This window comes from Lemur catta, chromosome 10 (genome assembly GCF_020740605.2).
Source record: "Lemur catta isolate mLemCat1 chromosome 10, mLemCat1.pri, whole genome shotgun sequence".
NCBI classification, from domain to species: domain Eukaryota; kingdom Metazoa; phylum Chordata; class Mammalia; order Primates; family Lemuridae; genus Lemur; species Lemur catta.
In genome coordinates, this window is record NC_059137.1 from 9367183 (window position 1) to 9392500 (window position 25318).

At 35.3% G+C, this 25318-nt stretch overlaps 1 protein-coding gene, 1 non-coding gene and 1 pseudogene across 3 annotated transcripts in view; 2 read left to right on the forward strand and 1 right to left on the reverse strand.

The window, feature by feature from the left end:
* PBX3 (PBX homeobox 3) overlaps nt 1-25318 on the reverse strand; it is a 204728-nt gene that overhangs the window by 165059 nt on the left and 14351 nt on the right. The window lies entirely within an intron of this gene.
* On the forward strand, nt 3745-3928 carry LOC123646827. Its single transcript, XR_006738065.1, has one exon. It is a non-coding gene; the product is annotated as a U2 spliceosomal RNA (small nuclear RNA).
* On the forward strand, nt 5664-5752 carry LOC123646746 (annotated as a pseudogene).

A 25318-nucleotide genomic window follows, 5' to 3' on the forward strand; every position in this document is an offset into this window, starting at 1 on the left:
AATAACAATCATCTAGAAAATGCTTCTGGAGCATGGGCACAAAGAATAGAATTATAATGAGCCCGTACATATAAGGGATATGACAATAGAAGCAATATTACAAGGCTTCCTTGAGAGCAAGCTTGAAGCCAGTGGCTGCTATTTGTACACTACCATTAGTAAAAGACTGTTGTGCCGGAGGCAGAAAAGTTGGTAAGTGAATGCATCAATACTGAATTCAGTCAGAGTTGCCTTCAAAATGTAATGGCTCATTCAGTGCAAACATTAGGAAGAGGCTAATGGAAGGGTTGCCTAGCCAGCTAGATTGAACACAACATGAGGTCCTCCCTTGGTATACACATTGAACAGTGTTTAATTCTACCTCTGGTTGCCCAATCTTGTTATCTTTGGAATGGGAGGGAGGTCAGAGTTTTGCTTTGTTTTATTAACTCATGGAGCTGTAAAAAAAAATAAATAAATAGCTATGAGTCTTCTATTTTAACACTTCCCTTTCACAGACCAAATAACCCTGGCAAAAGGCATAAATGGGTAATTATAATAGTTCAGGGTACCTATGTGTTATTTTATTCTCAGATTTTTTTTTAAATAAATTGAAAATGGTGACATAGAGAAACCTAAAAGATTAACTTCTCATAAAATACTATATAGGGCATCATTCAATAACAGACACCAAGCAGTAACTAAAATCAGGTTTCTAATTTTTTTACCATTCACCAACCTGACTTCAAGAAAGATTTTTAAGTATAAAATTTCATTGCTGCCCAAAGAGGCAATTTGTGCCTCTCAAACTTTAATGTACATATGATCACCCAGGAATCTTGTTAAAATACGATTTCTGACTCAGTAGGTCTGGGTGAGGTGTGAGAATCTTCAGTTCTAATAAGCTGCCAGGTGATAGCCATGTTGCCAGTCCACAGAGCATGCTTTTGAGTAGTAAGGGTTTAGCAAACACAGGAGCAAAAAATATGGTTTTTACTCCCCATCAACTCCTACATTTCCTTAATTTAAACATTTTTCAAGTGATTCAGTTTCTCCATGCTTTAATTTTCTCATCTGTAAAATAAAGAATTCACTTAAGCTTTTGGAAGAAAACACTGTATCTGTAAGAAAGTAAAAACTATAAACATTATGATAAGATTAAAAATGCTATCACACAAATTTAAGTTGGGTGATTGGGTACACAGAAGTTTATAATATTATTCTCTCTAGTTATGTGTATGTTTTTAAATCTTCATAACAGAAAGCTTTTCAAAATGTGATTACTCACTAAATTCCCTGCAAGAATGGCTTAAATTTTATATATATCTATTTTAATATAATGTATTATATTTTTAAAAATTCATCCAAAGGGCACAAAGAAACTTTAGTAATGACAGATATGTTCATTATCTTTTTTTTCTTTATTTTGGTGTTGAAACCCAGAATCAAACTGGGAGTTCATTATCTTAATTGCAGTGATGGCATCACAGGTATATACAGGTATATACACATCAAAACTTATCAAATTATAAATTTTAAGTATGTACTGTTATTTTAAGTATACCTCAATAAAGCTGTTTAAATAATAATAACAACAAAACTAAAATTTATCCACTCCTTTTTGTTTACAAAAAACAAAAACAATGGTCTAAAATTCTCAATGTGAAACCACTGCTCCTCTCCCTGGGAGCTGTAAGCTAATGCTGGCTTTGATGGTCTTGACCTAAAGGATGGCACTGTGATGCCAAACCAACCAGTTTCTAATCAGTGAACTAAAGGATTCCTTAGTTTTAGTGGATCATGCCAATTTCCTACTTAACTGATCTTCACCAGCTATACAAACCCTACATTCCGGCCACCTCCTATCTCCAGTCTCATTTTTCTTCACTTCCCACCACCCCACCACTTCTCACTCTAAGCATCTAGGAAAGTTATCATCATTCTTCGAAAAGACATACCGGAAGGATGCTGTTTCCTCTGCCAAAAATATTCCTCTCTCTCTTTTGTGACCCAGCTCAAAATCTCTCTGTGAAGCCTTTCCTGACTTCCTTGGCAGTCAGTTGCTCCTCCTACTTACTTCCACAGTATTCTTTCCTTACTTCTAGGAGCCTAGTACAATAGTCTACAAATTTGATCGTGTACCCCTATATATATATATTTATGCTTAATTTATATACAATATACAAGTACTACTATTATTAGCTAACATCTTAAAGCACAATATACAATTAGGATAAGGTTCATTGTTAACAATGTTGGTAAATTATAAAGTACAAAAATAATTATAAAGATTGTAATTAAATCATAAAGAAATGGTCTCTGTAATTTTAATGTTTTGGCTGACTTTTCTGTCAGACATTATAGATCATAATTATTTTTCCCTCATACACAGCTAAGAGCTTATACCAATAGAAGTATTAGTTCTCTCATTTTCTTATTATATACCTGCACTAATCCTTTTATTGTAATCCATGCTTTTCTTTGCAGATGTCTTCTTAAGATAACTTGTCCATTTCATGAGCATGAGTTGAATTAAATATAGATAAAATAATATACAAATACTCCCAATCAGGCACACAAGCTGTTAGTATATCAAAACAAACCTGGAACTTCCATTCTTTCTTCTCAATCCTGAATGTTCTAAGTAAGAAGCCTCTAACATACAAGCCACCAATGTCGAGTCCCATTTTAAATGTTAGTAAAGCTTAATTCTTACCTTTTGGGAAAGTATACATTACAATAGCCACCATAAGAAGAGATTTCAAAACATCTAATAAAGTGGTTGGATGGGTATCTTACCACCCGGAGTGCTGGGCAGCCTCTAAGAAGGCCTCCAATGATCTCACCTCCTGCCATTCACACCCTATGTAATCTCCTCCCCTTGAGCATGGACTGGACTCGATGACTTGATTCCACCCAACAGAACACAGCAGAAGTAATGGGATTCCAACATTAGTTTATGAGAACACTGTGGCTTCCACCTTGAGTTCCCTGTTTCAATCACTCACTCACTCCAGCTGTCATGCTGTGAGCTGCCCTATGGAGAGGCCCATGTAGGGAAGAACTGATGTCTCTGGCCATCAGCCAGTGAGGAGTGCCAAAAGCCACATGAGAGAGCAGGAGGTAAATCCTCCCCTGATTGAGCCTTGAAAAGACTGCTGCCCACTATCACTTAATTGAAATCTTATGAGAGACTTTTAACAAAGAGGCACCCATTTAAACTATGCCTAGATACTTAACCTATAGAAACTATGAGATGATAAATGTTTGCTCTTTTAAGGCACTAAGTCTTGGGGTTATTTATTATGCAGCAATTGATAACTGAGCATAAAAAAATATGTGTACAAAGACATTTATAAAATTTTACAATAGGAAATATTAGAGTAATCCAAACGTCCACCATCACAAGAATTAAGAAATTATAGAATAATCATACAATAGAATACTATACAGTAGGAAAAATGAATAAACTTGAGCTAAATGTATCAATGTTGAAAAATCTTAAAATCAATGGTGAGTGGAAAAAAACTGCAGAAAGGTAAGAACAGCATGAAACAATTTTATAAGGTTCAAAAACATGCAATATTAAAAAACATTTGTGGGAATGATGAACAACAAATTCAGTGTGGGGAGGAAGGAGAAAAAGGAGGGGGTAGGGGATTAGGGAAGAATATATACAGCAAGTGTTCAATTACATCTTTAATATTTTATTTCTTAAACTAGATGCCATGTACATAAGTGTTTATATATTATCTATACTTTTTAATTGCTTCTCGGCCTTTTGGCTAAGATCAAGTATAGTATACTTTTATGTTGCCTGAAATCTTTTGTATTAAAAATTTATTTTAAAAGTACATACAATGAAATAGATAAATGTAAGTAGAAGTTCTGATGATTGCTTGCCCATCCCAATGGGTTTTGAGATATATCCCATATGTGACCACTTTTATTGTAACATTCAGCACATATATCAACTATCTGTTTAGAAGTTTATCTCCTCCCCTCAGCTATAAGCAACTTTAAGGCCACGAATAAGAATTCAGTAATTTTTTACAAAATAATTTTATGGTATTAACAGGGCTTATATGGATTTCATTTTCCTAACCTAATTTCTGCTTTCCCAAATAAACTGACCATAGCTTGATCTCCATAGGAAACAACTAATTATCTAAGAAAAATTAAACTAACAAGGCAGCATCCACTGTTGGTCATTGACTAATATTAAAAATCATCCACATTCATTAAAAACATTGGCACAAGGCTTAGTCTCCCTCTACCCCAAGTCATTCCATTAGTCTGACTTCAGGAAGCATGTAAGAAATTCAACCAACATCCTAGCCTTGTACTTCTCTGACTACCTAAAAAAAAAAAAAAAAATCAATGGCCTTTAAGCTCCATTTCACTTTGACACACCAGCTCCCAAGACCACAGCTTGCATTTTTATTATCCATCACCTAGAATTGCTCCACCTCTGAAATAAAATTCAGATGTCTCATCCTATGATCATAGTCTCTTATTCAGCCAGGCATCTCATTCCCTTTCTCCCACTCCACCTGTTCCTCAATCTAATTGAGTCAACCAAACTTATAAAATCCCTCCATTTTCTTCTCATCTATCAGCCACTCCCTTGCCTTTCTTACCTATATCCAATGGATTATATGGTTGATCATCTTAACTATCCTTGCAACAGAGCCCTAGCATCCATTTCACTCATATCCTTTGATCTATCAAGCAAACCCCAAACATATAGTAAAGTTACAACCTATGTTAACTTGCTGGAAAAATCACAAGTAGACATGCTCATGCCATTTTAGTTTCAGCCTCCAAGTTCAGCTGAGTCTTCAATCTAACAATCAAGTATTTTTCTTATCCTGGGCCAACTCATTCTCATTTTCTGCAGTAGCTATTCTAGGACTTCATCACTCCCTTCAAACTCTACTTCACCCCAGCTCAACTTTTACTCAAGAAATGATTTTTCCTATTCACCAAAAACGTTAATCCATGCAGTACATTTTCCCTCAGCTTTCCAATTTCCACTTATAAACTTCTCTATACCCTTACCCATCTCTTTCCTTATCTCCAGTCTTAAAAAATATAATGTCCCACCATCTACTGAAAGCCAACTTCACCTGTACTTTTAACTCTATTCCTCTGTCCTCCTCTAAGACTCTGCTCCATCATTCATTCATCCCTGTTCTACTCTGTCCTCTCCACACTCCACAGGTCCTCTCACAATCCCAAACCTAATGTTCAAATCTCCTGTCAACATAAAAGAGTAAAAAAAACGTTCACCTTATGTCACCCTCTAATTACCATCCAATTCCTTTCCTCTTCTTGTTCAAATGTCATCATTCTACTGAAAGGATTTATGATAAGGACACCTTATTTCACTTTCATCTTCCTGGGGATATCTAATGCACTTCATAGTGGTAGAAATCATTCTCTTCTCTTTGAAACTTTAGCTTCTTAGCTTTCACTCTACCACAGGCTCCTGGTTTTCCTTGTACTTTGTGACTCTTCATTATCTGCTTCACTGTGGGCTCCTCTATGGTGGTATTCCCTGGGACTCCGACTCCCCATGAAGATCTTTACCACGCATGCATTTTCCATAATAAACTAATGACTTCCCAGTTCATATCTGTAGTTCAGATCCCCTCAAGAAAAGAAGATTCAGTGCTCATTTCAGTAGCACATATATTAAATACTAAAATTGGAACAATACAGAGAAGATTAGCATGGCCCTGCACAAATTTGTGAAGCATTCAATATTTTAATGAAAAGGAAGGAAGGGAAGGAAGGAAGGGAAGGAAGGGAGGAAGGAAGGAAGGAAGGAAGGAAGGAAGGAAGGAAGGAAGGAAGGAAGGAAGGAAGGAAGGAAGGAAGGAAGGGAGGGAGGGAGGGAGGGAGGGAGGGAGGGAGGGAAGGAAGGAAGGTAGGTTGGTTCCAACTCTTACGTATAACTAACTACCAGTGAGACATATCTACCGGGACTTCTCATTGAGTACCTCAAGTCAACATATTCAAAACTAATCTCCTCCCTTTTGAGAGTGAGATCAGAAGGAAACAAAGTGGGTAGTGCCAAGCACCAGTCCTTCCACAGTAACATTGAAAAATCAAGCAAAAACTGTCAGAATCAAATTTTTAATAACTCTAAAAAACAGTCAAATGTTTACAGCAACCAAGTAAACACTGAATCAAAAAAAAGTCAACTTTAAAACAGTTAAGAGAGCTTTATGGCATTTTTACTTTCCCTTGCCCTATCTCCCAACCTGGCTCAGTGGTGGGCTTAAAGACAGCAGCCTGAGTTTCCAGCGTAGGATACTGGTACCTGGTTCTAGAGAAAGTGGAGTAGATCTTATTCTCAAATAACTATATTTGTTTTGACTTTCTGGGGACAGCCTGAAGAACTGATGCAAGATGCCTGTCTGTTTCACCTGACTCATAACTCACTCAGTGCAGAAAAATAGAGGACATTCCTCCCAAACATGGTAAGAAAATAGAAAAACATGCAGCCACCTGGAGCAAAAGACCATAGGTGAGACAAACAATAGAGTAAGGAAAGCCTGGAAGAAAAAGCTGGGGAGAAAGTCTCTTGGGAAAATTGGGGCATTCAAAAGCACCATTCCCTATGTGGAGTTTATAAAGTACATGCATGCTCAGGGCAGGACACATGCTCAGAAAAGACCTCAGAATACGATACGGTAAGCTTTCACCAGTGGCTGATCTTTAATCTCAACACAAGCAGAGAGTAAAAACTAAGGCCCAGTTGTAAATGACCTAGCTGAGCAATGAAGGAATGTCCTAAATGGAGACAATCTGCAAAGACTGAAAAAAGGTTTTTTTTTTCTCTTTTTCATTTCTTCTTTTTATTTTTCCTATTTTATTTATTTATTTAGGCTCCTGTCATTCAAGGAAATCTCTATCAAAATACTAGCTAAACACAAGCTAAAGGAACAGAGACCTCAGAGATCATACATAACAAATATAGACGTTACAAAAATAGTTTTTAAAAGTCCAAACACAAGCAGCCTCAGTCCACAGTAAGCAACAAAAATACACTTTGAGGAAAGAGGCGTCTGATTTCCAGAATCACATTATATTATTAAAAATATAAGAAATAAGAAAAGTATGGGCAAGAAAGTATTGGCCAATTCCATGGCCAAGAAAGTATGGCCATGGAAGAAATTAACAAAAACTGTCCCTGAGGAAGCACAGATAGTAGACTTACTAGACAAAGTAAATCTTAAATATGCTTGAAGAGCTAAAAGAAACCATGGGCAAAGAGCCATAATGTCTCAAACAAATACAGAATATCAGCAAAGAGATAAAAATTGCAAAAAGGAGCCAAACAAATCCTAAGGCCAAAAAGTACAACAACTGAAATGGAAAATTCACTTGAAACTTTTAATATCACAGTTGAGCAAGCAGAAGAAAAAAATCTGTGAGGCCAGGTGTGGTGGCTCACACCTGTAATTCTAGCATTCTGGGAGGCAGAGGCGGGAGGATCGCTCAAGGTCAGGAGTTCAAGACCAGCAAGAGCGAGACCTCGTCTCTACTAAAAATAGAAAGAAATTAGCTGGACAACTAAAAATATATATAGAAAAAATTAGCTGGGCATGCTGGCACATGCCTGTAGTCCCAGCTACTTGGGAGGCTGAGGCAAAAGGATTGCTTGAGCCCAGGAGTTTGAGGTTGCTGTGAGCTAGGCTGACGCCACAGCACTCTAACCTGGGCAACAGAGCGAGACTTTGCCTCAAAAAAAAAAAAAAAAAATTATATATAAAAAAATTCTGTGAACTTGACAATAGGTCAGTTGAAATTGTCCAGTCTAAGGAGCAGAAAGAAAAGATGAAAAATGAATAGAGCTTAAGAGACCTGTGGGGCATTAAGCACACCAACAAATAGATAATAAGAGTTCCAAAAAGAAAGGAGAGGTAGAAAGGGGCAGAAATAATATTTGATGAAATATTTGCTTAAAGCTTCCAAAATATGACCGAAAAAAAAAAACCATGAATGTATACATCCAAAAAGTTTGATTAGCTCCAAGAAGGATACTCACAGAGATCCACACCAAGACACATTATTATCAAACTGCTGAAAGACAGAGAATCTTGAAAGCAGCAAAAGAGAAGCAACACATTACATACAAGGAATCTTCAATAAGATTAACAATCAAATTCTCATCAGAAACCACAAAGGCAAGAAGGGAATGAGATGATATATTTAAAGTGCTAAAAGGAAAAAAAAAAAAAAAAAAAAAAAACCACTGCCCACTAAGAAGTCTGTATCTGGTAAAATTATTCTTCAAAACTGAAGAAAGAAATTAAAATATACCAAGTCAAATAAAAGCAAAGGAATTTCATTGTCAGTAGACTTGCCCTACAAGAAATGCTAAAGAGAGTCCTTCAGGCTGAAATGAAAGAACACTAAACAATAAGTCAAAGCCATACAAAGAAATAAAGAACTTGAGTAAAGATAACTACATAGGTAAATATAAAAGCCAATGTTAGCCAGGCACAGTGGCAGATGTCTGCACTCCCAGCCTCTTCAGAGGCTGAGGTGGGAGGATCACTTGAGCCCAAGAGTTTGGGCCAGCCTGGGCAACACAGAAAAACCCCATCTCAAAAAAAAAAAAAAAAAAGCCAATGTTAATGAATTTACATATGTAGTTCCTCATTGTATTTCCTATACGATTAAAGAAAAATGCATAAAACAATAATTATAAATATATTTTAATGAGCACACATGTACAAAGATGTAATCTGTAACAATAACATAAAGGAGGAAAATGGAGATGTAGAGTTTTTGCATGCTATTGAAGCTAAGTTGGCATCAGTTTAAACAAGACTGTTATAAATTTAGGATATTAATTGTAACCCCCATAATAACCACTAAGAAAATATCTAAAAATTATACACAAAAGGAAATAGGAACAAAATCAAAATGATGCACAATAAAAACTCAAACACAAAAGAAAATAATGGAGGGAATGAGGAATGAAAAATATGTCATATTTAAGAAAACACAACAAACCAAAAGCAGTGGTCAGAAGGAAATTGATAGCTGCAAATACCCGCATTAAAAAAGATCTCAAATCAATAACCTAACTTTATACCTTAAAGAACTAGAATGAGAACAAACTAAATCCAAAGCTGGCAGAAGGAAGGAAGGAAGTAAGGTTAAGGTGGAAAATAACAAAACAGAGAATAAAAGAAAGCAATAAAAAATTTGGTTCTTTAAAAAAAAAAAAATCAACAAAATTGACAAACTTTACCTACACTAAAAATAGGAAAAGACTCAAAAAACTAAAATCAGAAATGAAAGTGCGGACATTACTACTAACCTTACATTAATAAAAACAATTATAAGAGAGTAATATAAACAAATGTATACCAAAGGATTAGATAACCTGGAAGAAATAAGCAAATTCCTTAAAACATCCAAGTTACCTAAATGGACTCAAAAGAAATAGAAAATCTGAACAGATTTATAATAAAAGAAGAGATTGAAAAAAAAGAGAGAGAGAGATTGACTCAATAATCAAAAAATCTCCCAAAAAAGAAAAGCCCAGGACTAGAAGGCTTCTCTGGTGAATGTTACGAAGCATTTGAAGAAGAATTAACACCAATTGTCCTCAAACACTTCCAAAAAATAAAAGCGTTGGAAAACTTCTAACTCATTCTATGGCACAAGTACTACTGTAATACTAAAGCCAGACAAAGTTACCACAAGAAAATTAAAAACCAACATCCTTTACAAATGTAGATACAAAATTCTTCGACAAACTACAAACTAACCAAATCTAACATTTTTAAAGGATTATACATCATGACCAAGTGGAATTTAGCGCATAAATTCAAGAGTGGTTCAAGAAACAGAAATCAATCAAGAATGCAAAAAAAAAAAAAAGGCATGACAAAATCTAGCACCTTTTCATGATAAAAACATTCAGAAAACTAGCAGTTGAAGGGAACTTCCTCAACATGTTAAAAGACATTTATGAAAAACCCATAAGTAACATCACACTCAATGATGAAAGACTCAAAGCTTTCCCACTACGACCAAGAACAAGACAAGGATTCCTGTTTCTACCACGGCTACTCAACATAAAAGCCATCTAAATTGTTAAGAAAGTAAAACTATTTTTATTTGCAATTGACATAATCCTATGTATAGAAAATTCCAAAGAATCCTACTAGAAAAGAATCCTACTAAAAAGAATCCTACTAGAGTCAATAAACAAATTCAACAGATCAACACATAAAAATCAGTTGCATTTCTAAACGCTAGCAATGAACAATCCATAAATGAAATTGAGAAAACTAAAAAACACTGCTGAAAGAAATTAAAGACTTAAATAAATGTAAAGATAGCCAATGTTCATGGATTGGAAGATTTAAAATTGTTAAGATGGCAATACTACCCAAAACAATGTACAAATTCAGTACAATTCCTATCATAATTTTTTGCAGAAATGGAAAAGGCAATCCTCAAATTCATATGAAATTGCAAGGAGCCTCAAATATCCAAAACAATCTTAAAAGAGAAGAACAAAGTTAAGGGACCCTCACTCTCTCATTTCCAAACTTACTACAAAGCTACAGTAATCAAGACAGTGTACTAATGGAATAAGAATAGACAAATAGATCAATGGAATAGAATTCAGAGTCCAGAAATAAACCCACATATCTATAACTAATTTATTTTCAACAAAGGTACCAAGACCATTCAATGGAGGAAAAAATAGTATCTTCAATAAATGGTACTGGGACAACCGAAAATCCACATCCAAAAGAATGAAGTCGGACCACTACCTTACATCATGTATAAAAGTTAACTGTAATTGATTCACTGCCTAAATATTATAACTAAAACTATAAAACTCTTAAAAACTGGGCAAAAGATTTGAACAGTCATTCCTCCAAAGACAAACAAATGGCCAACAAGCATACAAAAGATTCTCATTATTCATTCATTAGGGAAATGCAAATTAAAACCACAAAGAGATAACACTTCACCCCCACTACAATGGCTATAATCAAAAAAATTAAAAATAAGAAGAATTGGTAAGAAATTGGAACCCTGCATGTTGCTGATGGGGATGTAAAATGATGCAGCATCCACTGTGGAAATTAGTTTGGCATTTCCTCAAAAAGTTAAACAGAATTACACGTGATCCAGAAATTCCACTCCTGGGTATAAACCCAAAAAAACTAAAAACATGTAATCAAACAAGTATTTGTACACAAATATTCATAACAGGACTATTCACAATAGCTAAAAAATGGAAAACCCCAACTGTCCATAAGCTGATGAATGGATAAACAAATTGTGGTATAGCCATATAATGGAATATTACTCAGGCATAAAAAAGAAGTACTGATACATGCTACAACACGGAAGAACCTTAAAAACATTATGTTAAGTAAAAGAAGCCAGTCACAAAGGACCACATATTGTATGATCCCATTTATATAAAATATCCAGAATAGGTAAATCCATAGAGACTGAAAGCAGATTGGTGGTTGCCAGGGGGTGGGGGAAGGGAGAAATAGGAAGTGACTGCTTAATAGATAGAGGTTTTCTTTTGCAGTGATGAAAATGTTTTGGAACCAGACAGATGTAGTAGTTGCACAACACTATAAATGTACTAAACGTCATTGAATTGTATACTTTAAAATGGCTAATTTTATGTTATATGAATTTTACCTAAACATAGAAAAACTAATATCCTCAAGCAAATGGAACAAATACACACTGCTGGTATGAATATAAATTGGTACAAACATCTTGGAAAATAATTTGACATTATTAGCAAAGTTGATAATGAATATATCCTATCTCAACTCTATGATGTTTTTTCTTTTTCTTTGAGACAGAGTCTTCCTCTGTCACCCTGGCTAGAGTACAGCGGCGTCCTCAAAGCTGACTGCAACCTCAAACTCACGGGCTCAAGCAATCCTTCTACCTCAGCCTCCTGAGTAGCTGGAACTGTGGGCATGTGCCACCACATCCAGCTAATTTTTTCTATTTTGGTAGAGACAGGGTCTCACTCTTGCTCAGGCTGGTCACGAACTCCTGACTTCAAGCAATCCTGGCTGGCTCCTCTCCCCTCGGCCTCCAAGAGTGTTACGATTACAGGCTTGAGCCACTGCACCTGGCCTTCCCTCTTTTTTTTAATCCCCATCATTACCCCACTACAAGTACACATCATCACTGATCTACAGCAGTGTCCTGACTACTATATTCATTCCAACAGTTTCCAGAGTGAACTATGTAAAAATCCGACCATATCATTCCCTTGTTTAAACCCATCAGTAGCTAGCCAAAGTACAGAATGAAGACCCTGCTCCCTGCCTCATCTCCTGTCTCTAACTTACTTCTTAGTGATCTAGCTTGTATTATAAATGATCTAGCTTGTATTTATCCACAAGTACCACTCTATGTCTCACCAGAAAGCATTTGTTTTGTGTCTCTGATGTCTTATTTGTGTTACTGACACATACCAAGTCCTCGATACGTTCTTGAAGAAATAAATGAACAGATAAGATAACAGCAATATGTGCAATTTATTAAACATCTATCACATACCAGGTATCCCATTACGTATTGTACACACAGCCACCTCTAATTCTCACAACTCTGAAAATTAGGTATTAGTGGCCTTACTTTAGGTAAGGGAAAACTAAGCCTCAGGAGAAAATTAGGTTAACTTGCCAAGGCTACAAATCAATAATAAGTAGCAGTTCAGAAGTAGGACTCTCCAAAATCAGTATTGTTCTACATCAAGCTGCCTCCTAAACTACTCTTAAATATTATATCTGTCCAAATATCAACACATTATTATTTATAAACTACCTGCCCCAAAGTGAACATCAATTACAATTGTCTTCCTCTGATTGTGTTAAATGTGCCAAGCTAATTTAGGAGTACTAATGTAGTTCCCAAAATATAAAAGTGAAAAAGAATTAATAATTATTAAAAGCCAAATCACCCCCAAAAAACAATACCTGTCAATCATCTGTCTAAATTGGAAAGAAGCGTAAATGTTTTATTTTGTATAACAAGGTTGAAAATCACCTTATAACACCTTAATACGTGATATAACATCCACTTTAGTTTGCTTGAGAATAAAATGGAAAACACACTCTACTTATCACAGACATGTAACTGCCCTCAGGAGGCAGATGACATAGAAAGTTTCCCTTTGAATTAGGCAGTACCTGCTTCATTTGTACTGATAAATAATTTTTCACGTATCTATCACCTATCGCCTGTCATAACACACAGTATACAAGCATATACAACATGAACTCAATATCACACTAGGACCCCCCTGGTTATCCAGACCGCTAAGATGATAACCTCTCACCCTTATACCCCTCTCCCCAAAATAAAACATTCTCCAAGGAATTAAGACTCAACAGGATTAAAAGTTGAAATCATGAAGAATGTAAAGGCTAAATAATGCTAACAGAGCCTTAAACATCAAATGGAAAGGAAGAAAAGTAGGTAAAAAAGGAGAAAAGAAAATTAGCAAATATTCAGTATCTACTACATACCAGTCACTGTACTAGATATTTTTACACAAATTATTTCATTTAACAGTATGTCATTAATGTTGCTTGAATAACTGAGAAAAATTTGATTTTACGTTCCAATTTTCCTAAAATTAGTCCTGAGAAGGAAGGTAACGTGTAAGGAGAGTAACCTTACTTCTTGTTGTTCTGTTATTTGTACCATTTTAATAGGATTTTTATATTAATCTTTGACAAGCCATGAAATTTTATATTTTCACCATGACCAAACCATGAAATTTACCAAGTATGTCCATGATTCATACCAGGTCATAGTTATAATGTCTGCTTTGCATTTTAGCTAAATAACCATTGAAACTTCTCCCTCTGGACAGAATAAAAAATCTGCCTATAATTAAAGCAGGAATTGTTAACTACAAGCAGTTAAAGTTTACAGCATTGTTTGACAGTTGCAAAGATAAGCCCGTAAAAAGCCTGAGATGTTGTGTCTACCTGTACTTCCCACACATTTGAACAATAGTGTGATATCTTTTAGCATCATAAAATCAATCTCAGATTAGGTAATGAAATATGCACCAGCCTTTTCCCAGAACCTCTGACAAATCACACACAATCTTAAATCTTCATAAATCACGATTAAAGACAAGTATATCATCACCAACACATAGATCTTCCCAAGCCTGACCCAGAGACTAATGAGAAAAGGCCTAGACTATCTCATCTGATTAATTAATTCAAAATGTCTGCTGTTATTCAAATGTGAGGCTGGTATTATTTGAATAACACTTGACAGCAGCGCCTGAAGATATCATTTCTGATTTGTGAAGCTGCTGCTGCATAACTGATGATAGTTTATGAAAATGTTTCAATGAAGCTGCTTTTTCTTGGCACAACTGTGAAAGATTTGCCAAAGAGGTGGTTCCTTTTTTGTCAGTAGTTGATGTTGCTAATGTTGTCAAATATTTCCAAAATACACAGCCTCTGGAGTCTTTTTTTCTTAAATATTACAATAGCAACATTCGGCTTTCCAAGTTTAATTTGCCTGAACACAAACTGCATCACAGGAGCCCTCTCTCCTGAGTAAGGATCTAAACAGTACCTACTCAGGATTCACCCAGTTTCTCCCACTAGTATTTTTTTTTTTAAATAAAAAAGGACCTTGACACGGTGCCAGACTGAGCAAGAACCTGAGTTTGGAGGTCATTTTTTTCCTTACTGAATAGTATTCCTTCTTTCTAGAATGTCCAAGGAAGATTATAAAATAGTTTAAGGTAATATAATAAGATTTTCTTCATTGAAAAGTAAAAATAAATATTTTTTTAAAGACAAATACTGTTTTGCCCTTCAAAATATATTATAGCTTTCTGATCAAAATGTAATTAATGGAGCTAAGAGAACCTCAGAATCAACATCATGATCCACTTTTTACTTTGCAGATTTTTTTCAATAGTTCATACTATACATAGCAATATCAGAGCATATCATTGGCAGATTCTTCAATTTACAGGCGTTAGTATTATTTTTACACTCAAATTTTCCTTCTCTGCTATTCTAGTAAAGGACATAAAGACTTCAAATTCAGAGATATATTAAATACCCTGCAACCTGCATCCCCCATCATCCAAATTTCTTCTTCCTTGCCATTTAAAATTCACTTGCTTATGGAGGCCTTCTCCATTTACATACCCCCACCATTTCCTCTTCTATACATTCCATTCTTCAATATTTCAATAATAACATTAATGCTTAGCCTACATGATGACAAGCACAAATTATATTTAACCAGCTTAAAAAATAAATTTCCTTAAATAAATGGTAAATAGCTGATTAGTAATCAATTCACTTGGTAAAAAAGTCAAAGAATCATAGAATACTAAGCTGAATGAGACCTTGGAAATCTCCTAGTCCAACTCCTTATTTTGAAAATAATCAGTCTGTGATCTGCCCAGGAATCTTGTACTAGTTCTCTATGGAAAATTATGAATCATCAAATGGGCATCTGTTAATCTGTCCTTTTTTTCTTTTATGTGTAGCCAAGACTGATTACAGGATATACTTTCTAAGGGCAAAAGCTGTTTTAACATTGAAGAATATTCAACAGAACATCATACTTGTGTTAGGCACTAAACAAATACCCCTAGAGGATCACAATAATGATTTGAGGATATATTCTGTTGCCTTTAGGATCAGCATACTAAAAACCTGTTTCTTTTCAGATAATCTTTCTGTATAGATGTTACAGATGAAGATAAGACAATGTTCTCAGAGCAAGTTATATTATATATGTATTTCACTTTACACAGACTTGCAGTTCTAAAAACCTGATCCATGGTCCCCTGGCAGTCCTTGAGACCCTTTCAGGACTCCACAAAGTCAAAATTACTTTTATAATACTAAGATATTGGCCTTCTTCACTGTATTGACATTTACGCTAATGGTGCACAAAGTAAAAGTGGATAAAACTGCTGCTGCCTTAGCACAAAGCAACACAGTGGCACCACACTGCATTAACAGGCAATGTCTTATTTACCACCGGGCACTTCAGTTTAAAAAACGGGGAGGAAGCCTTGATGAAAAATAAAAATTATTAATTTATTACACCTTGACTACACACCTTTTTAATACTCTGTAACAACAAAACACTTAGGTTGCATACCAAATATGAGAAAAGCACCTGCACAACTGTGAGTTGCAAGCTGAACTAGCTGCTTAAAAAAAAACCGTGACTGACAAACTATAATTATTTCAGCTTAGATGTTTTGTCAGACATTTTTCAAAAGGGAACCAAGTAAACCTGTTAGTTCAAGGAAAACAAATGACAGTTTTGGTACCATGATAAAATTTAAGTTTTTAAGCAAAAATTAGAATTTGGAACACTTGTCTATCACTGTGAGCATGACAGCTTCCCAGTACTTAAGAACTGTTCTTTTGAATTTGGTGGTAATTTTTTTTTAAGAGACAAGGTCTTGCTCTGTCGCCTAGGCTGGAATGCAGTGCTACCATCCCAGCTCACTGCAACCTTGAATTCCTAGGCTCAAGCAATCCTACCCCCTCAGCCTCCTTATCCTGATTAGCTAGGACTACAGGTGCATGCCACCATACCTGGCTAATAATTTTTTATTTTTTTGTAGAGCCAGGGGTCTCACTATGTTGTCCAGGCTGGTCTTGAACTCCTGGCCTCATACAAGCCTCCTACCTCAGCCTCCCAAAACACTGGAATTGCAGGTGTGAGCTACCATACGCAGCCATAATATTAACAAACATAAATTTCTAATACAGTATAATGAAATGTGTTAACATTTGGGAGATACAAGTAACCAGTGAACCATTATTTTCCAAAAGACCAAGACATGATGTTACAAAATCAACCATGGGTAGAAAAGCCACTCAAGTTGCAAACTAGACCAATAGATTTTAATGATTTAAAGATTTTCGATTTAAAGATTTTAATGAAACAGAATAGAAAAAGTTTACTGATATGGCTTCAGATTCCACATCTGAACTAACCTTTAAGAAACTATCACTTGTTGGGCAAAGGACATGAATAGAAATTTTTCAAAAGAAGACAGAAGAATGGCCAACAAACATATGAAAAAATGCTCAGCATCTCTAATCATCAGGGAAATGCAAATCAAAACCACAATGAGATATCACTTAACTCCAGTGAGAATGGCCTTTATCAAAAAGTCCCATAACTGGCCGGGCACGGTGGCTCACGCCTGTAATCCTAGCACTCTGGGAGGCCGAGGCGGGTGGATTGCTCGAGGTCAGGAGTTCGAGACCAGCCTCAGCAAGAGCGAGACCCCGTCTCTACTAAAAATAGAAAGAAATTATCTGGCCAACTAAAATATACATATAGAGAAAATTAGCCAGGCATGGTGGCGCATGCCTGTAGTCCCAGCTACTCGGGAGGCTGAGGCAGTTGGATCGCTTAAGCCCAGGAGTTTGAGGTTGCTGTGAGCTAGGATGACACCACGGCACTCACTCTAGCCCAGGCAACACAGCAAGACTCTGTCTCCAAAAAAAAAACAAAAAAAAAAGTCCCATAACAATAAATGTTGGCGTGGATGCAGAGAGACAGCAACACTCATACACTGCTGGCGGGACTGCAAACTAGTGCAACCTCTGTGGAAAGCAATATGGAGATACCTTAAACAGATTCAAGTAGACCTACCATTAGACCCAGCAATCCCATTATTTGGCATCTACCCAAAAGAACAAAATTCATTCCATAAAAAAGACATCTGCACCCAAATGTTTACGGCAGCACAATTCACAATCGCAAAGATGTGGAAACAACGCAAGTGCCCATCAATACATGAGTGGATTAATAAAATGTGGTATATGTATACCATGGAGTATTACTCAGCTACTAGAAATAATGGTGATATAGAATCTCTTATGTTCTCCTGGATAGAGTTGGAACCCATTCCACTAAGTGAAGTATCCCAAGAATGGAAAAATAAGCACCACATGAACTCACCATCAAATTGGTTTCACTGATCATCACCTAAGAGCACATTTGGGAATAACGCTAATCGGGTGTCGGGCAGATGTTGTGGGGGGAGGGAATGGGTGTATACCTACATAATGAGTGTGATGCGCACTGTCTGGGGAATGGACACACTTGAAGCTCTGACTCGGGGAGGGGCTTGGGGGGGCAAAGGGCAATATACGTAACCTAAACTTTTGTACCCCCATAATATGCTGAAATGAAAAAAAAAAGAAACTATCACTTGTCAAGTTTTAGCATAATATCAAAAAAGAGTATCCACAAGAATCTCTAAAGCTATTAAAATACTCTTCCCTTTTCCAATATATCTGTGTGAGGTCAGACATTTATTCATGTACATTGGCCATATGACAACGGACTGAATGCAGAAGCAGATGTGAGGATCCAGTTGTCTTTTATTAAGCCTGACACAGATATTAATGCTAAGTTTATAATTTTTAAATGAATGTAACAAATACTTTTTCAATGTTTTAATTTTTAATACAGTAAATATTGATAGATATTAAACCCAAATAAACAAAAATTCTTTTAAGAGTATAAAGGGGTCCTGAGATCCCTCTCAAAAAAAATTTGAGAATCATTCATATAGATATTTTCCTCAAAAGTCTTCATATAGGAAAGATTAACAAATTAAATACACATTCTTAGCCAAAGAAATCATCTACTTATTATATGTATGAGGCAGCATATATTTTAATTCTACCATGTAGCAAAAGTTGAATCTCTATAAAGCAACCCAGAACAAAAGAGTTGACAAAAAAAACAAACTCCCCCCCTTGAGGAGCTTCTATAACCTAGGTTGTAAACAAATACCCTTTTTTATTAGCAATTATTCTTATAAGGTAACATATGCTAATTGCCAAATAAGTCATCAACAACTCATATCACAAATTTCCGATTTCCCTCTTTTAACCCCCTGTCCTTTTTCTCCAGTCCTATTAGCAGCTGAGTCTCACTGCTAGCCTGCTCCTCTCTTTCAGGTCATTGTTGTCCTCCATTTTCCTGATTCTTTCCCCTCAATGCACTCAAACATTCACTAGATTAACACTGGTGCTCTGAGTGTTTATAGAACCACTAGTTAGAAAGTAGATCCATTAGGCTTCCAAAAAGAAAGTGGACTGTAGTTATAAATTGGGGCAAAACTTGTTTTAAAAAAAAAAAAATAGGTTGAGCGTGATGGCTCACACCTGTAATCCTAGCACTCTGGGAGGCCAAGGCAGGAAGATCACTTGAAGTCAGGATTTTGAGACCTGCCTGAGCAAGAGGGAGACCCCCTGTCTCTACAAAAAAATAGAAAAAATTAGCCAGACATGGTGGTGCGCACCTGTAGTCCCAGCTACTGGGGAGGCTGAGGCAGGAGGATCACTTGAGCCCAGGAGTTTGAGGTTGCAGTGACCTGGGTTACAGAGCAAAACTCTGTCTCAAAAAAAAAAAAAAAATCTGCTTCTGTGAAGTTGTTGTTAACCTGAGGTCTCCGGTCTCCATGAGGGATCCATGAATAATATTCAAGGTGTCTATAAACTCCCTGAAATTGTATTCAAACTTTTATGAGTACATGCATTTTTCTAGAAGGTGGGCAGTGGGTCCATTGTTTTCATCACTTTCACATAGGAAACTTTAACCAAAAAAAAAAAAATTAAAGATTCCTGCTCTACAGCTTCTTGGAGTACCACAAGTGTAGATTCTTATGAATTACAGTCTGAATAGACTTATTATCTGTTAAGAAAAAACAGTTGAGTTTTCCATGTCTTAATGATTTTCATGAAGCAAAATATGTGACAATTAGCTTAATATTAGTAATAGCAATTACGATTTAGACATACCTCAGCCACATAGCTACTAACTAACTTACCACTTAACATTTACAAAATTCACTAGTCTTTTAGTACTGCATCTGAGAAAATCTATGACAAAATTACTCCCAATGGCCTTTCACTACAAATATTTGGGGTTTTGTTTTTTAACTGTTTCAAATTGCTCTAAGGGTTACAGTTAACACAGCAAGTGAATTCAAAATTTGATTTCCCAGATCTTTCCATCTGATGAGCAACCACAACAGATTAGTGGCCAGTACAAAACAGGAAGTAAACAGTTCAACAATGACTGTAGTGCAGATAAGCTATAGAATTAAAATTAAGTTTCAAAGAACAAAAAACTACAGCACTTAAGTAAATGATACTATATTCTGTGTTTCCAATTATACTAAATTTTAAATTAGCATTCATTTTAATAACTCATAATCATAGTACTTTTTTATTTAAGTAATCTTAGATTAATTTTTGGACCAGTCAAATACACGAGAACAATCTGTCACCTTTGAAGATAATTATTTAATTTACTATTAACTTAAACAGGTATTTCTGTACCTTACAGACAGAAAACTCAGCTAAGAAACCATACCGTCTAAAATGAATATAAATCAATCATTATGACAGAAGAACTTATTTCAGAGTCAAAATGAACAAAATATTCTGTGTCAGCAAAATGTCTCTTGTCAAAATCTACTCTTTAAGATTTCATTATAATGTACTAAAACAAATGTCCTTCCCAACTGTACAGAGTAACAAATCTTAAATCATCCAAATTCAAACCTACAATTTGGAAACACACAAATAGTTTCTAACTACGAAATAGATTGCTTATTATCACACTTAGTTTTAAAGTAAAAATCTCAAAGGTGAATGTTCAACTCTAAGCATGTTACCAGGAGTTTTCACCACTATCCTCTGTTTAGAATATTACTGTTAATAATAGCAATGAGAGCAGTAATACATATAAATTACTTTTACAAATAATTTACATATAAATTACTTAAGATCCAGGTAGGTAGCTATAGCAGCTTTCTTATATTGTATATAGTTACTATAATTAAGATAAATTTCTATTTAAAGGATTAGAAGAATGTAGTATCATATTTGATGTTATTCAGCAGATACATAATAATGTATGGAGAAGGCATGCATTTATTTAAAAATAAGTTTTTGAGCACATTCTGTGTGCTAACAAATAGACAGATAAATAGTCCCTGCCCTCTAAGAACTTACAGTCCCTTACAGAATGAAAACTAAAAGAAAAATAGTCCTTCCATTCCTAAATGAATCCTTGTAACATACAACAACCAGTATTAATGTGGGCCAATTTTATCCAGTGATGAACTTTAATGACTCAGAAAGTATCAAGATTAACAAATTATAATAGGAATAAGCCCTTCTAAGTAGAAATAAGTAAAATTTTCCATTATTCTCTCCATTCAATCATAATTTGATACTCCTCCCTTCATCTTATAACCCACACAAACACTACTCTTTTTCACACAGCTTGTTACCTCAATAATCAACTCTAGATTTATGACTTTGCACACCCCACGTGTTACCTCAAGGTTTAAAAATGAAAAAATAAGTAGTGATAATTGGAAATGGCAGCACAAGACTCAAGTTTTAAAGATGAAACAAATTTTTCAGTTGTCTATTTCTAAGAATCTCCCTGTAAAAGACTTGCAATATAAATAACACACTAAAAATAAATAGCCTTAAGTGTAAGAAGAAAAAAACGTATTTCCCTTCAACTAGTTTCCTACCCTTAACGTGGAATCTCAGGTGGCCCATGACCATACTATCAAATATCAGGGAAAGTGTAATGTTTCCATTTTTGTAAGAACTAATTTCTTTAAAATACAAATAAAAACGTTAATGGATGCCATTAATAAGAACTTGTGACCAAAATCAATATCTTTATATAATCTGCTTCTGAAGCCTCAATAAAAAAGGTAAGAAAAGGATTATCAAATTAGAAATAAAGTTGTTTTATTTTAATTTTATTGACTGGATCTTTTAGATGTTTAAAAACTGCAACCTTCACAGAAGCCGTCAAGGATTCCATGTCTACAAAAGTAGGCAAGGGTAATAGAATATCTAAACATACCAGTGCAAAGAGAGGAACAGTGACTTTTCTGCATTTCCCTTTGAACTATAATTATATCCCAATATATAGAGTCCTAAAAATAAAATATAAGAACAGGTTTAAATTTACCATAACTGTCCCTGGAAAACAAACCTTTGCAAATAATCAGCAAAGGCAACTCTAAGCAATGATCTAAAACTCTAATATCCTAAAGTTCCAAGGACCATTTCAGATCTTAAAATAAAAGCTTTACCTAAGGAAAATGTACAGTGTATTTCTAACTAAAAATTGAAAATTTCTGCAACACAATATTTTTCTTATAGCATGTAGATCCCCCAAAAGACGATAAACTCTTTATTCTTGCTTTGTGCCTTAAGACATAATCTGCTTTTATCCTTTAGCAAAATATGAACCAGCTACCAGGCTGACAATGCCAAGAACCATGACAAAATGGATTATTAATGAGAAACTGAACTCCAGAACTCTATTAATTTATGTCTTCCTGTCGGATCCAAAAGATATATCAGCCTTCTCACTCAAAAGAAAAAAATGCCAACACTGTACTTTGTTTTAAAGTTCTCCACAGATGAAGAATTCATTATCCAAAGTACAGTTCTGTTATTTCAGGCTTTCTTGTAGAATAAAGAATCTTTATCAAATGGCTAAGAAAGCTGCTGACAAGTGCAAGTACCTTGCAAAATATATTTACGTCAAACATTCACTGAGAAAAACCTGGGGGAGGGGCAGGAAAAAGGTGAAAGCCTCTGCAACATTCCTGTCCCCACCCTGTCCTAGCAGTCTTTAGAAAACTAAACCCTTCTGATTCCAGTTATAAAATAGTAAGCAGCATTAATACAACTTCACGTTTGTGGCGTTTTAAAATTCCTAATTAGACTAATTATTCTGACATGAGGGGAAATGATCTAAGAAGTGAAGAGAAGAATGTGATTTCTTTATGCATAAACAACAATGTTTAAGTGACATAAAATATCCTTTTAAGCTTCCTTAAAAAAGTGTATCTAATCTATGCTTATCATAATATTTATGAAATAAAAAAATCAGAGAGGAAAAATTGCTATAATGTACTCTGTGTGACCTCTGCTTTCTACAGAGAACGAAAACAGCCTTTTGCTTTTCAATCCCCATCAAAGTGGAGTAAAAGGAGGGACAGCGTTCCCGTGCTCACTGCCATTAATCATTGCTTTCTTCAAGCAAGTGCGTATTAATTTCTGTCATCCCAAACATCATCGAGTATTGTTACAGCACCGTTCACTCCTCATTCACCACCAGTTGTTACCAGTTTCCCTACACTGAGCAGAGACAGGGTGAATCGTGTGGATTTCAGTGTTAGAGGCCTTTATCCCTGGGGTGCTGACACCAATTAAGCCATTTCAAGAAGAAATGAGAACAGGCCCAACCCTTCCATGTAACAAGAGCCTGCACCTAGCTTTGGCAGGTTGCCATTTTCTCTGGCTTCACACTATAGAAATACTCTTCTCCACATCCTTTGAATGATTCAAGCTGTTTACATGTAATCGGCAACAATATCTTTTTGTTCATTTCTGCAGGTTCAAACTTAATGCCCAACACAACCTCACACAAAAGACTCTGATAATCTACATGGTAATCCAGAAAGATGAACGCTATTATTACAGAATCATTAAATTCGGGTTAGGAAATAAAAGCATATATATTCCCTTTAATTCTGTGACAATTTTTTTTTAAAAAGAAGGGCATTTCAAAGCAAAATTGGACTTCAAAAGCTATTGCTTTTCTCAAACTCGGCTAATTGAAGATAAAATATTTTATTCCATTGGCTCAATTTCAGGTATTGTATTTGCTGAGAGACTTCATACACACAGGAATATAAACCAGATACTTCTAGTATAAATGGCACAGTTTGTGTCCAGTTTAAAGAAGCTTATTACCAACATCATATTGACATTTGCTTTCTTTCCAAGTCTTTGGTCAGGCACCAAAGGCTATGCTTTGAAAAAGGTTACCTCCAAGTCCAAAAAAAAAAACTGCTCAAGTGAGTTTAATTAATATTATTTTTGCATCACTAAATATAGAGATCCATCAAACTCTTTCACAATATTGTTGATTTTTTTTGACCGCTTTAGATCTAATCATTCTCCTTGTTTTAGACATTTACATCTGCTTTTAAGTTTTTATGGTTGCCTGTTGGCAGGCAGCAAAGTGGAGCTGTCGATGCTACTGCAGAATAATGCAAGGTTTGTTATGAATTAAATATTAGAAACCTTAACACAGCGGCCAATAAGAATTATTTGCCTTATTAAAGCAGCAGAAGACGCTGATTAAATTTTCATTGCATTGCAGTCTTTTTCCCATTTCTGCTTTCAATTCATCATTCTAATGTATGAAAGGCTCGCCGAATAATGGCAGGGGGACTTAATTTCTAGAATGCAAATATAGCAAAGAAAATACCATAAATACCCTCCCAGAAAACATTAAACAGTCAGTTCTAATTAAGTGAATACTAACTAAGTAAATATTCTCTTAAAGGGAAAAAAATAACTCAAACGTCAAGAATTCGAGACAGAAAGCACAATTACCTATATTACAAATATATATATAGATACACGTTGTGGGTGGACTGTATTTTTTTGAAAGCTACACTTTTTGCAATCAACTCCTTCCAAGGCCTTAGAGCACTTTAAAGAAAGGGAATACAGTCATGACTGTACGCAGCTTTGCACAGTTTCTGGAAATTTAGTATTTTTTACAAGAAAAAAATGACAAGGTAATAAAACAATGTGAGTAAAGTAGCGCTCAGCCAGAATAGCAACTAGCATTTCTAAATTCCTACATTATGTTTTAAATTTACAACATTTACTATTGCAAATATATTTAGGGAATAAACTGCCCCTGCAAAAATACTGTAATCGTATGTCCTATACTGAAGGTTGTTCACATTTCTGCCTTAATGTGAAGAAGAAAATGAACTTCAAGTATCCATTTCCCCTAGAGAAAATCTCTTCCTTGAAACTCTGCAACTAATGAAATGGGGATCTATAAATAGCAGCATCATTACCATGAGAGCCTCTGCTCGGTACCAGTCTCTGCAGCTGACCCTCTTCATACTAATAACTACCAGACTTCAGTCTCATTCCTCTATAGGGTGATCAATATTGGGACAGTTAAAAATGTGATGGAAATTTAACCTACAGAAATGGTATTTACTTAACAAGTTTCCTAAAAACATACAGTGCTACCTGTGCTTAGTATCTTCCTGCTCAGACTTTACTGGAAGGGTGGGAGTTTTTTGGTTATTGTTTTGGCTTTTTAAAATTATTGTTATTATTATTATTATTAACCGAGATGAGTGGGGCTCCATAGATTTTTCTCTAATGTTATAGAGACGTGC